General features: G+C 43.5%; 1 long non-coding RNA gene across 1 annotated transcript in view; it reads right to left on the bottom strand.

The window, feature by feature from the left end:
- Nucleotides 1-11,209, bottom strand: part of LOC117285981 — a 36,354-nt gene extending 25,145 nt beyond the window's left edge. Inside the window, exon 1 of the long non-coding RNA XR_004517089.1 lies at nucleotides 11,000-11,209. This is a non-coding gene — a long non-coding RNA (uncharacterized LOC117285981). The remainder of the gene's footprint in view (nucleotides 1-10,999) is intronic.
- Nucleotides 11,210-12,467: the final 1,258 nt, after the last annotated feature.

The following is a 12,467-nucleotide window of genomic DNA, read 5'->3' as shown; positions in this document are numbered from 1 at the left end:
TTTTTGGTTTTTTGTTGTTGTTTTGCTTTGTTTTTGTATCAGATCAGTTATTCAGAACAAACAAAATTTAGATTAAATATTTTACAACAAATCAATAACAGTCTAATAACAACAACCCTCTCCTTCGAGGCATTGGAAGATGCCTGAGGCACAACCCAGGAGGGGCAAGAAAGGAACCACAGAGCTGAGCTGATATTCTGCAGGCAGCTCTCCCCCTCAGGACAACTGCCACTGTGGGTTTGGAATCCCCTTTCTGGAGTTTAAACTAAGGTGGGGGAGACACAAAGGTCATGGAAACCTCACGAGGCTTCACATAGAAAAACAAAAAGATAGAGGCTGGGAAGGGGAAAGAAGAAATGGGGGATGTTGCCAAATCATCCAAGAATTAAAGAAGTGGAATATCCAAGAAAGCAGGAAACACAGGAAGGAAATCAGATAAACTCCTACTTAATGACGATTGGACTTTACCATAGTACAAAAGGGATGTGCATTCAGTAGAAACCCAATTTTGAACTTAACATTTTTATTTTTTTCTCTTGATCCTGGGCAGCAACAGCCACAGCTCCCACAAGCATGCAGCAAAACAACTGACAGCAGAGCGTGCAGTGCTGAACTAGGTTGTTGAGTACATGAGCTGTAGCTGATAACATTTTCAGTTTATAAAATTGTCAATTTATGGGCATATCAGGGCAATCGAGATGTAAATCAGGGAGCGTTTGTATTCATTTTCTACTAGAGGCATTGGCCAATTTCTTAAGCTTCAAACAGCAAGAAACTTATGGTTTACATCTGCAGTGTCTCAGGAAACCTCGCATTTGGAGGTGAGGCTGGTCAGTCACTAGGGTGTGCCCTGGGAGGGTGTATTCTTGTCCCCAGCTCCTCCATTCCCTCTCTGCTTCCTGGCTGCCATGGGGTGAACATCCTCCTTCCAATGTGCTCTCTGCTGATCCTTTTCTTCCCTGGAGCCAGCCAACCATGGACTAAATACACTAAAAATCATGAACCTGAAACAAGCTTCTCCTCTTTAAGGTTGCAAGTGTCTGTTACTTTGTTGGAGCAACGGGAAAACAGGAAAGTGACTAAGACAGAAACACAACAAGTCATCACAGGACATCAGAGCTATTGACCTCCTCAGAGACTTGAAGTGGCCAACACTGGAGCTCAGAACCTGAGGAGGAGAAGCCCTTGTCAACACCCAGGCTCCCGGCTAGGATGTCTGTGGGTGACACTGGTGGGGAGCAGACCAGAAGGTAACGGGACATTCAGAATGTGGACCCATGTGAAAATAGTGGATGAAGTTTGTCCATGGTTGTGTGACGAGCCTGAGATAAATCTAGAGGTCTGGGGAAGAGTAGGTAAACAGCTGCAGAAGGCTTTGACCTCCGATCCTGATAGGTTTCCGGAGAGCTTATTCTCCTATTGGACACTCTTAAATACTGCTCTCAAAACCCCCACTAAAAAGGGCCTTGCTGCAGTAGAGCATGAGCCTGGAACTAAGTTCGTGAAACTGCTCTCCTGTTGTTCTTCCCTCGGGTTTGGGACCTGCTGGCAGGATTCTGACGTTGCGGCTCGCGACAGACCCAGCCTTCGAGCAGTTTAGTTCCTGCCTCAGCTCTGGCTTCACACTGAAACAGTCCCCTCTGATGGAGGATGACACTTCTCAGTCCTTGCACAATTTTCCACGTACAACGTCTGACACTCCGGCAAACAATAATAGCTGTAGCAAGGAAAGGGACCAAGTGGAAAAGGACAAATAATAAAAAGAGACCAGTAGATATTCCAATCATGAACGATATTACAGTGAGATTAAGATGCAATTAATTAAGAACATATGGAACAAATTATGGGGTATGGCCACAAAATACAGTGGGCATTTAAAGATTATTACAATAAAAGACATATTGTCATTAGTCTCCCTCCAAAATAATCTCCTTTGCTTTAAACACATTTATCCCGTCATTGTCTGGAGAACTTTCTGAAGCAGCTCCAACAGTCCTCTTACGTGAATGTCTTTAGTTGCACTTTCCTGGCTGCCTTGATGCCCCGAATCGATTCAAAACTCTTATGTTTCAGGATCATTTTGGCTTTGGGAAGGACTCAAAAGCAGCACGATGTGAGATCTGGCAAATGCAGTAGATAATGGTATACTCTAATGGTTTGGAGAGCCTGCTTTTCTGTTCGATGACATCTGACAATGTCACTCACCACACTTTTGATGAAAGAACACTTCCAGAACTCCTCTGCAGAGAATAAGGGGATAAGTGTGTTCAAAGCAAGGGGGTGTGGTTTGAGGGACCCTGATGGTACGTGCCTTTTACTGTCATGATTGTGTTATTTAAACACATTGTATTTTTATCTACTTTCTTCAATACAGTATGAGGTATAAATGAAAAATAGATATATGTTTCTCTTGTTCTCCACCAGCATTTAAAAACCAAGTGAAAATTATAGATCATAAAAACATTGTATTTGTAATGAAATATTCAATAGAGGAGCTGCTAGATAGAACAGCAGTTGGCACACAGCAGGTAATGTGGATTGGTGAAAAAAAATAACCCGAGAAATTCTACCTAGAGGCGCAAAGAACAAACAGGATTGAAAACACTGAGAGGAGCATGTACTGGTTGATTTTAAATGTCGCTTTAGCTAAGGTGTGGTGCCCCAATATTTGCTCAAACATTACCCCAGAAGTTTGTTTGGAAGGGATTACTTTAAATCAGTGGACTTTGAGGGAGGCAGATTACTGGACTAGGCCCCATTCAATCAAAGGCTTCATTAGCATAAGACTGATCTCCCTGAGCAAAAAGTTTCCTGTCGGCAGACTACATTCTTTTTTTTTTTTTTTTTTTTTTTTAACTATCTTTTTTTTTTTTTTTTTTTTTTTTTTTAACAGCATAGAACTTGGGTCCTTGTGTTTTTGAGGCAGGTGGTGGACACACTGAGCTAGATCCCCAGCCCCGCAGACTGCACTCTTGAACTATAATGACAGCTCTTCTTTAGGTCTCTCACTTAACAGCCTTGAACTGCAATACTGGCTTTTCCTGGGTCTCCAGGCTGGCTGCCTATCTTCCAGGTTTCAGGTTTGCCTGCATAAAGTCATATGAACCAATTACTTAGGATAAATTCCACTATGTGTATACACATCCTATTGGTTCTATGTCTCTAGAGAATACTAATACAGAGCACAAGAGACATGTGGACATGGGGGAAGAAGGTTTAATAGGTGTGATTAGAATGCCCAAGGCAAGAAACAATGATCATGGAAAAGAAAGAGTATTTGAAGGTATAACAGCTTGGTATTTTCTATACCCGATGGTGGAATTGAGCGATATATTCAAGGAGCATTATAAACAAATTTCTCCAGCAGAAAAAAAAAAGACATTAAAACCATAACTATTACTACTGTAGTAACGTTGTTAAAATAAGGAATACACAGTACATTGGGAGTGAAGTCAACAAAACAGAGGAGTAGGCAACTGCCGGTTCCCATATCCCCAGAGAAGCACCTAATACCAGTAGAAACTCGCAAGAAAAACATACTTTCAGTTTTTATTTTTTATTAGTACGTGTTTGCAGGAACAATGCTTACCCTTCTTGTGGAGAGTTGGCACCTGTACAGGGCACATGCTAATCCCTGTTTCATCGCCCTTGTCTTTCCCCTTCCCATTCAAGATAGATCTATATCCCTACTTCCTATTATCTAGACTTTATTTTGCTCATTACTTATGCGTTGGCTTTCTCAAAGGTAAGAGAAACTATGCAATTGTTAAGCTTGTGTGTCTGATTTATTTCACTCAACATCACAGTCTCAAGGTGCATCCATTTTCCACTAAGAAGGAAAACGTTTTAAGAACTACAAAAGCAGATAATTACAGCAACCAAGAAAATGCTGAGTCAAGAAAAAGGCATCTTAAACTCTTGGTATCCAAAGAGTTTCTTAGCAAAATGTTGGCTCAACATGGGCTGATGAATGAAGACGTCATAGACCCCATACTTCAGAATATAAGAACTCCCCTATTTCTGGTGTTACTATGAAATGAAGCAGCTACTCTAGGAAAAAAACCTTGGCAATTTCTCAAAAGGTTAGCACAGAATATCATATGACCTAGCAATTCCATTCATAGACATACACCCAGAATAACTCAAAGCAAGGATTACAGTAGACACTGTGTGCGACACTTTTACACAGTGGAGTATTACTCAACCATAAGAAAGGAATTAAATTCTTATGCATATGTGCATATATATAAAAAAAAATACTTTGAAAAAGTTTCGCTTAGTGAAATATAAGCCAGTTACAAAAGAGTAAATATTGTATTATTCCATTTATATGAAGTATCTAGAATAGGCAAAAAAAATAAATAAACCCACCCCATGGAGACAGAAAGTAGAATAGAGGTTACCAGAGGCAGAGGACATGTTGGCGGAGCTATGACTTTAAGGGATAGAGTTTCTGTACGTGGTGATAGAGAAGTTTGATGGCAGTGTAAACATGTGTATGCCAGACCCTTATTTACAAAATGTCCATCTCTGTCCTCAGCCAGCTTACTATTTCCTATAACACTGTTTGCTCAATCATAATGTCCAGAAGATCTTTCTATAGCACAGAGTTTATGGCTACCAGAGGACAGAGAATCAGGAGGGTGACTTCCTTTCTTTGAGCTCCCAGTTCCCAGGCTCTGCACTACGGCCTGCTTTTAACCACTTACCAGTCCAGTTATTTACATACAAGATGACCTAAGAGTGTGTAATTGTTCATTGATTTTTATAAGGTAACATAACAGGAAATATAAAAATGACAATTTTATCAAGTTTATTCAATGCAAGAATTGACTGGTTGAAATGACACCTGCCCGTGTGACAGGACAGTCAGTACATAAACAAATGCACTGCCCAAGTGATGCTCAGAGTAGACTGCTAAGTGGTTAAACTGCACTTTGTGTGGGTCTGACTGCCAGGCACCTCCGGACTCCCCGAGGCTGTGCTGCAGACTGGACATCTTATGAGTTCCTAGGAGAGGTACAGCAGCCATGTTTGCGTGTGTGGAAGGCAACACTCTGAATTACTGCTCTGAAGAGAACTGACAAATGGATCCTACCTTCATCTTTTTTTTAAATGTATGAACACTATTTTTTGAATTGAGTTTATTGGTACATTTTAGGGATACAGTACAGTTACATTCATCGTTGGGATCTTGTACCTTTACATGACAGGTCTTGGTTCTCATTTTTTCCCTTTGTCCCTGCCCTCCCTTCACCCCTCCTCCCCTCCCCATTTACAAACACTTCATTTCCATTTTTTACCTTTCCCTTACCCTTCCCACTTTCCCGATCCAACCTTCATCTTTCTCGTGAGGAAAATTAGGCTTTCCTCCTTCCCTACAGCAATCTTTATTAACCGGGAATTCTCAAGGGCAAGATGACATTATAATCCCTTTGTTAATCCTCACACACATAATCCCATTTCAACAAGATTCTTCTGATGCTGCTATCAAACCAAAAGAGGACACCAGGCAAGAAACGCACCACAAAAGGCTGCATGCTTAGAAATGCAGCATTCATCATCTTAGATGCATTTTCCCTCTTCTTGTAATTTATGCTTTTTATGAAGGTACGAGTGAGTCATCTCTACCTTTACATTTCTTATCTTCTCAAACATTAATAACCAGGATTTCCTTCAACAAATCATGAAAACTGTGCTAAGGTAATTGCCAGGTATGAGCATCGAGTTAACCCAAGCTCGTCCTCTGCCCTATCCAGCAGTCCCATGTACTTTACTCATCACCCTCATCAGCCCCACCTACCCCGCTCATACCCACCCACTCAGCGTTTCCACACAGTGGCTCATAGGAGCCTGATGCAACCAATATCCCAGTAGGAAGTCGTTCATCACCCTCCTACCTTGACAACTACTCAGACTGCATATCAAATTAGTGGTAGGCTTCTTGTTACCTGCATACCGCAGCCATATTCAGCAGAGAAAATCTGTGGGAGGGTCAGTTCTTCAAGTCATATCCGTAGGTGACCAGCTTTTTCCTGACTTCAACTAAGCCATTCAGAACCCAACGAAAGCAAGTCTCTATGACTGCTTTTGTTGGCTTGAAGCCAGATATGACTTATCTAATTGTTGTTTTTATGGATGCCGCGCACTGTGTCGAACACTGATGACTAATATCTTACTTATTTGAATAACACCAGTTATCAATGCTTTTATCAGGCAAAAGGCCTCGATTGTTTTGCAGACTAGAGAGTATGGTTAATACAAAAGTTTTTAAAATTATAGCCCCAAAGAGGCTTTTGATTTTAAGTGTATCACAAAAATCAAACCCTTTTCTGTCTCTAACAAAAGTAGAACTCATGGGTCTCTTTAGTGAACCCAGAAATATTAGATGTATTAAGACTCAGGAGGTTTTTCTCCCTGAAGTTAGGTGTATCTTCTTTAAGGAAATGGGTGTCTAGCTCTATTTCCTTGTTTTTTAGACCCTCTCTGACTTTGGAATGAGCATTCCTATGGAGCAAAGAAATTGCTCTGAAATCTGTCTTGAGACAATCTATCAACTGATAGCTAATACCTGTCTCTCGGATAGCATTTAGAGTTATAGAAATACCCAGGAGGTCGGGGGAAACGGCAAGACATGCTATTTTTCATTTCTGATTATAAAGGATACATAACTTGTTTAAAAAGTCTCAGTGGCTCTGAGATATGTGCTAGTTAGGGGTTGGTGCTTCCATTGGCCAGTGTGTACATCTGTTCAATAAGCGTTTCCTAAATATACAGCCTGATTCTTCATGGGTCTTCTCCAAGACTCGACCCTAGCATCCCAGTCACGAAGGCACCACATTTGGGATGACACCTGCTTCAAGTTATTGCACACTTATACCACTGAGCACCAGACAGTGGCCTAACCCTGTGGACAAGTCTCTCTGCACAGCCCCCATTCTGCACAGGCACAGTGCACTCTCAACGCCTTTCCCCCTCTGCCTCACTCAGTGGTTGTGCTTAGTGTCAATGTCCTCATCTCTCCTATTCTACCATAGCTTTTACCTCTTGAATCCCATCAGTCAAACTCTGTGTGCCTGTGTATAGCCTGTTATGTATGTGCACACATATGTTCACATGTGCATGTGTGTGTGTGTGTGTGTGTGAAAAGAGAAAGTACTCAGAGGAAGACACAGCAAAAGATGACAGCTAATTGGTCTGGATTTTTAATTTTTTTGTCCCAGGGATTCTGTAAAGTTCCTTCAAGAAAAAGTAGCTTTATGGTGAAGAAATGAGGAAATCCAAGAGTCCACAAAGGCCCCCAAAGCCCCACAAGTGTTTAGATTTTGGATCATCAGTTTTACATAATTGAGTTTTATAGTAAGCATGCTTTTGAAGAAAGGATGCTCTCACAGAAAGAAAGGGGAGAAAAGAAAGGAAAGAAAAAAGAGAGATTGAAAACCAGAGATTTTTCAATCTCTATTTTGCAAATGAGTCAACCAAGAAGAAATGAAGATTGTGCCACAGTCACATAACTGTTTATTGAAGACAGGAAGAGCACTAAGGACATCCTTACATCTGAATTTCCTATGCACCACAGAGCAGGGAGACAAAAAAAAAAAAAAAAAAAAGAAACAACACCTGTGTTTTTGTTTCCTGTGTTAGCATTAGGCTATATCCTGGTGGTAACCTGGGGCTTAAGTGGCAAATGAGAATGTGGGAATCAAATTATTCCATTCTTTAATGTGCCCCAAGAAAGCTCCACAAAATCAGACTAAGGATTGGAAACTTGGGCAAAAACAAATTCTTTTTAGCTAAGTTTGGTAAACACGCAATCTGCAATTTTCACAGCACAGAGAGGCGGAATGAATCCTAAATGGCCCTTAAAAGAAGTCTCCCATCAGAACATCATATGGAGATGCACCTCATAAGCTGGAGAATTCAGAGCTGCCTGTGTGTTCGGTATTTGTTCATCGAGATGTAACCAGGCTTCTGAGCAGAAGGTGCACCTCATGGAGTTAAAAAAAAAAAAAAAAACAGCAAAGGAAGCTCCTGAAGTCAGACGGAATGGCCGCATTGCCAGCCAGACCCCACTGTACCTATTCACCTGCACATGGGCCTGCAGTCAGCTGTGACGGTTGCCTTGAGTTAGGGATCTGCATTTTATTTACAATATAGCACGTTAGAATTACCTGCGGGGGGCATTAGTGATGTGCAAGATCATCCCAGAGGAATTAATAAGAATTTCTGCAGGGAAGATCTTGACATCAGTACTTTTAATGTCCCAAATGATTTTAATATATGGCCAGGGTCAAGAGCCACTGAGTCAGCTAGATCAAAAGAACCCAAGATTTGAGGAAGAACAGGTAAGAGGAAAATCCACCAAAGTGACTCACTGCCCAAACAAACCTCCACAAGGCTGAGTGACCCACATTCCTACAAAAACACCAAGGAGAGTGTGGCTGCTTGGTCCCACCCTTTAAGTCGCACTGCCGGTGCATTTCTCTCTCAACAGAGAGGTTACTAGGTTTTTGGGGTGCTGAGGACTCCTAGAAATCCTTTCTAGTTTCTTCTGGTCCTGAACAAAGAATGGGACAAAACAAGTGCAAAGTTAATGAGCTTTTACAATTATTAAAGGTAGGAAAAGAAATATGCTTTGTAGAGCAAGTGCAGGCCAATGAAAACAGAAAAAGAGTTCATTCTACAGGGAAAGAGCAAGACACTGAATAAGAGCGCAGTGGTCAAGAGCTTAATGGAACCATCTTTTGTTTCCCCAAACCCTCAGGCTGAGTTCAGATCCACCATTTCAGAAACCTGCTTGAGTTCTCCTGAGAAGATTGAAGACAGCATTCTGTGATGGGTCCTGGCACAGGGCCTTGGGAACTATTTTTCTGCACATTTCCAGGATTTCTGTTATTGATAGTTCTACCCTCTTGCTTGCCCTAATCGCCTGCCTCACAACTGCTTTGTAACCAGGCATTATGTATGGTTCCAACACTCTGAGGTGAACCAGGAGGACTGACAGTTCTACTGTGCCCTGGGTGAATTGGCAGCTTAACAAGAAGACTCTCAAATTTTAAATAAAAAAAATTTTAAAGGGCTGGTTACGTAGCTCAGTGAGAAGGTACTGGGTTCATTCTGCACTACTGAAAACAAAACACCACTTCTGGTGCCAGGCTTGGTGGTACATGCCTATCTATAGTCACAGAGTTCTGGGAGGCTGAGGCAAGAGGATCCCAAGTTCTTTCAAGCTCAACCTCAGCAACTTAGTGATTTCAGTGTGAAGGCCGTGGAATTCATCTCTAGTAGCGCTCTCTCTCTCTCTCTCTCTCTCTCTCTCACAATAAAACAACCTGCTTCAGTATCCTGCTTAAAATGCAGCTACCCAGCCCTCACAATGCCTGTTTCCATTTCCAGGAGCTGCTGCCGTTTCCTCCCATCCACCACCAAGTCTGGAACCTCCCAGTGAGCGTGCTCACGTCTGTCCCCAGCTGAGTCCCTGGATACCACTATTTGCATGAGATCCTCGTGGAACTTCTTGCAGCCTCTTTCTACCCACAGAAAGACGTCTCTAGTGACAGACTGTCCTTCTCCACTGAGCCTTCTTACTACCCTTTCCAGTTTTCCAAAACAGTGGCTGCTCAGTGCAGCACCAGGAGCCCCAAGATGCTCCAGGGACCCTGCCAGCCCCCATGAATGCTCAGATTCTGGGGTCCAGCTGGCTTTGCCTGTGCATCCCGCGCCAGGCCGGCCTTCCCTTCAGCAAGGCAGGTTCCCCTCACCAGCTCAGCCCTCTGCTGAGTCCTGGGACAAAGCAATTTCTGTCCCGGCCTCCTGCCATGGTTCTGCTGGGCCTTCTAGTGAACCTCTTGCACACCACAATCTCAAGAGGTGCCCTGTCAGCCCGATTCTCCCTGGGGATGGCGGCTACACTTTGAGGGAGGTCGCAGAACTGGAAATGACCCTCCTCCCGGAACATCACTGCATCCTCAGTTCCTTTCCAGTTAGTTACCAGGGGCCTACTGAAGGTTGCTGTGTGCGAGCGCAGGTGGTGAGGAGGCAATGCGGGGGTCGTAGTAAACCAGGAGTCAGAAATCATGAAGCCTGGTCTCCCCTTCATCCCTCACATGGATGGGACCAAGGGCACATGTTCACTTCCACATTTCTGAGCAAAATGGTCTCTAATGGCGATGGAAGCTGTTGGCATCGCTGTAGCTAGAACTCTGAATAGAAAAACAACTGGAACAAAGGAAACGAAGGAGATACGCAAGGCAACATATACAAAATTTTTAAAAGAACTACGGGAAATGCCTTACGGAATAATTGCATCAAAGGAGTGGTATATGAAAGGAGAATTGAGGCACTAAATTTCAGGAAGAAACACAACTATTAACATTTGGCTCCGTTGTTGCACACGGAAGAACTGAATGTTCCCATTTCCTAAACACTCAGAGCCTTTGTTCCCCATATGCTGCATTTATGCTGCCTGCACTCGCTCCTCATCAAAATTACTCAGAATGCCCCAATCCTGGAGACCTGGGATGATTTTGAGTCGGGCCCCTTAGGGGATGAATTCCCAAAGAAAGAGGGCCTCCCGATGCAGCCCCCGCGGACAGAGCTCGCAGGATGCCAGCTTCAGCTCCCCGGGCTGCAGCAGGATCCCTGAGAACGGCGGGCAGCTAGCAGGAGGCGACGCGGGCAAACGTGTCTCAAAATACATCCACACCGAGTGTCTGGAGACGTCCCTGCCGGCCCCTGCTGCTCCAGGTGGGCCCACGAACGCCCCATCTCAATTGCTCTAAAATTAGCTAGAGCGGAGCCAACACCCGCTTAGTGCCCGCCGGGGAAGCCCACGGAGGGTCCTCCTGTGAAGGCCGATTCCTGTGCCGGGAACTGAGGCTCTGCCGCAGGGAGCTTGCTGGGAAGAACAGAAGGGCCGGATCTGTGCTTGTTCACACATCTCATCTCATTCACTCGCACATCAGAGAGCTCCAGCTTATGTTAGAATTTCAGCTCTTACCTTCCAAGCCGTTTCTGAAACTGGCAGCGAGTTCAGGTATAATATATAGCTCCTCTCTGCCTCCCACGTCCAACCCTTGCCACCGGGGATGCCACTCACATTTTCCTCCTTTCGGTGTGGACTTGATGCTTTTCGAGCTTTCGTCTGTGAGTGATGGATGGCAGCTGAGCTAAATATGAGCCAGGGGTTGCAGACGCATTTTGTTCCTGCTAAACGATCTGCTCCTCGTGTTACTGTTTCCTTGGCTGCATCGTAGCTCTCTTCCTTCCTGGTCTCTGAAGCATAGGTGCCTGTGTTGGAGCCACATTCTAGGCCCACAAGAGTGCCTCTGTTTACCTGTAATTTCCCATTAGGAAAGAATAAACCACCTGCCTCTTTTAGGGTCTGGGTAAACTCTTAGAAATTTGTGACACCTGTTGTTCTGGGGTCAACCTAAGTAATGAAGAGTGAATCGTGAACCTGGCATTTCTGGAAGTCTGCTATTCCAAATGCTCCTCTAACTTATTTTATTTATTTATTTTGACACGAGGTCTCACTATGTATTTCAGGCTGGCCTTGAACTCATTATGTACCCCTGGCTGACGAGGAACTCATGGCGATCCTCCTGTCCCAAGAGCTGGGATTTCGGGCATACACCACCATGTCCGGCTTCCTCTACCTTTTAGCAAGTTAGATTTGGGGTCTTGCAGAAACTCATGAATATTGACAAGAAGTGGGGTTTCCGGGCTTTGGCAATGAGCACGACCAGCTTGGTTCCATGCTTCTGCCTCTCACTAGGTTTTGACTATGGGTAAGTTATTTAAGTTTAGAGAAACTCAACTTCCCAGTCAGGATGCCCTGCTGCATTTGGGGGCTGAATCTGTTTTATCTCCCCTAACAGGTTGGGCTGCAGGAGTAGCTCAGTGGAAGAGGACTTGCCTAGGATGTACCTTGAGTTCGATCACCAACACCAGCAGTCCTATGGATGTTGTAAAACTTTTGCTTACTGTTGTTTCTTGACATTAGCATTTTTTCATGATTTCTCTCAGCTCCTGTGGAATGTCCCACATTCTGAATTTGCCCCGTTACTTCCTTATGACTAGATTTGGTTCTAAAAAGTGTGGTCATAGTAAAAAATAACAATCTAGGCTCCTTACTGCATCACACCCAGTGGCACCAATGCCACTTTGTCCGCTTTGCATTAGTGATACCAAGTTTGATTATTCCTTTATGGTGGCTTCTGTCAGATCTCTTCATTCGAAAGGAACTCATGTTTGTAATAAATAAATAAATAATTTCTGGTGGGGTCAGATTTTTAAAAGTCATGAAATTCGCTCCTGAAAAAAATTTCAACCTGTAACTTTCTAATCCATTTGTTACCCTTGTAGGGTTCATTCATTCATGATCATTTATTCATTGGGGTTTGAAAGTGATTGTTTGAAAATTTCATCATTCTTCCTTTCTCCTTTCCTCCCACATGCATGAACTG

This window comes from Fukomys damarensis, unplaced genomic scaffold (assembly GCF_012274545.1).
Source record: "Fukomys damarensis isolate Sample0158 unplaced genomic scaffold, DMR_v1.0_HiC HiC_scaffold_14, whole genome shotgun sequence".
NCBI lineage: Eukaryota > Metazoa > Chordata > Mammalia > Rodentia > Bathyergidae > Fukomys > Fukomys damarensis.
The sequence above is the reverse complement of the archived record's forward strand: the minus strand, read 5'-3'. Positions and strand labels throughout refer to the sequence as shown.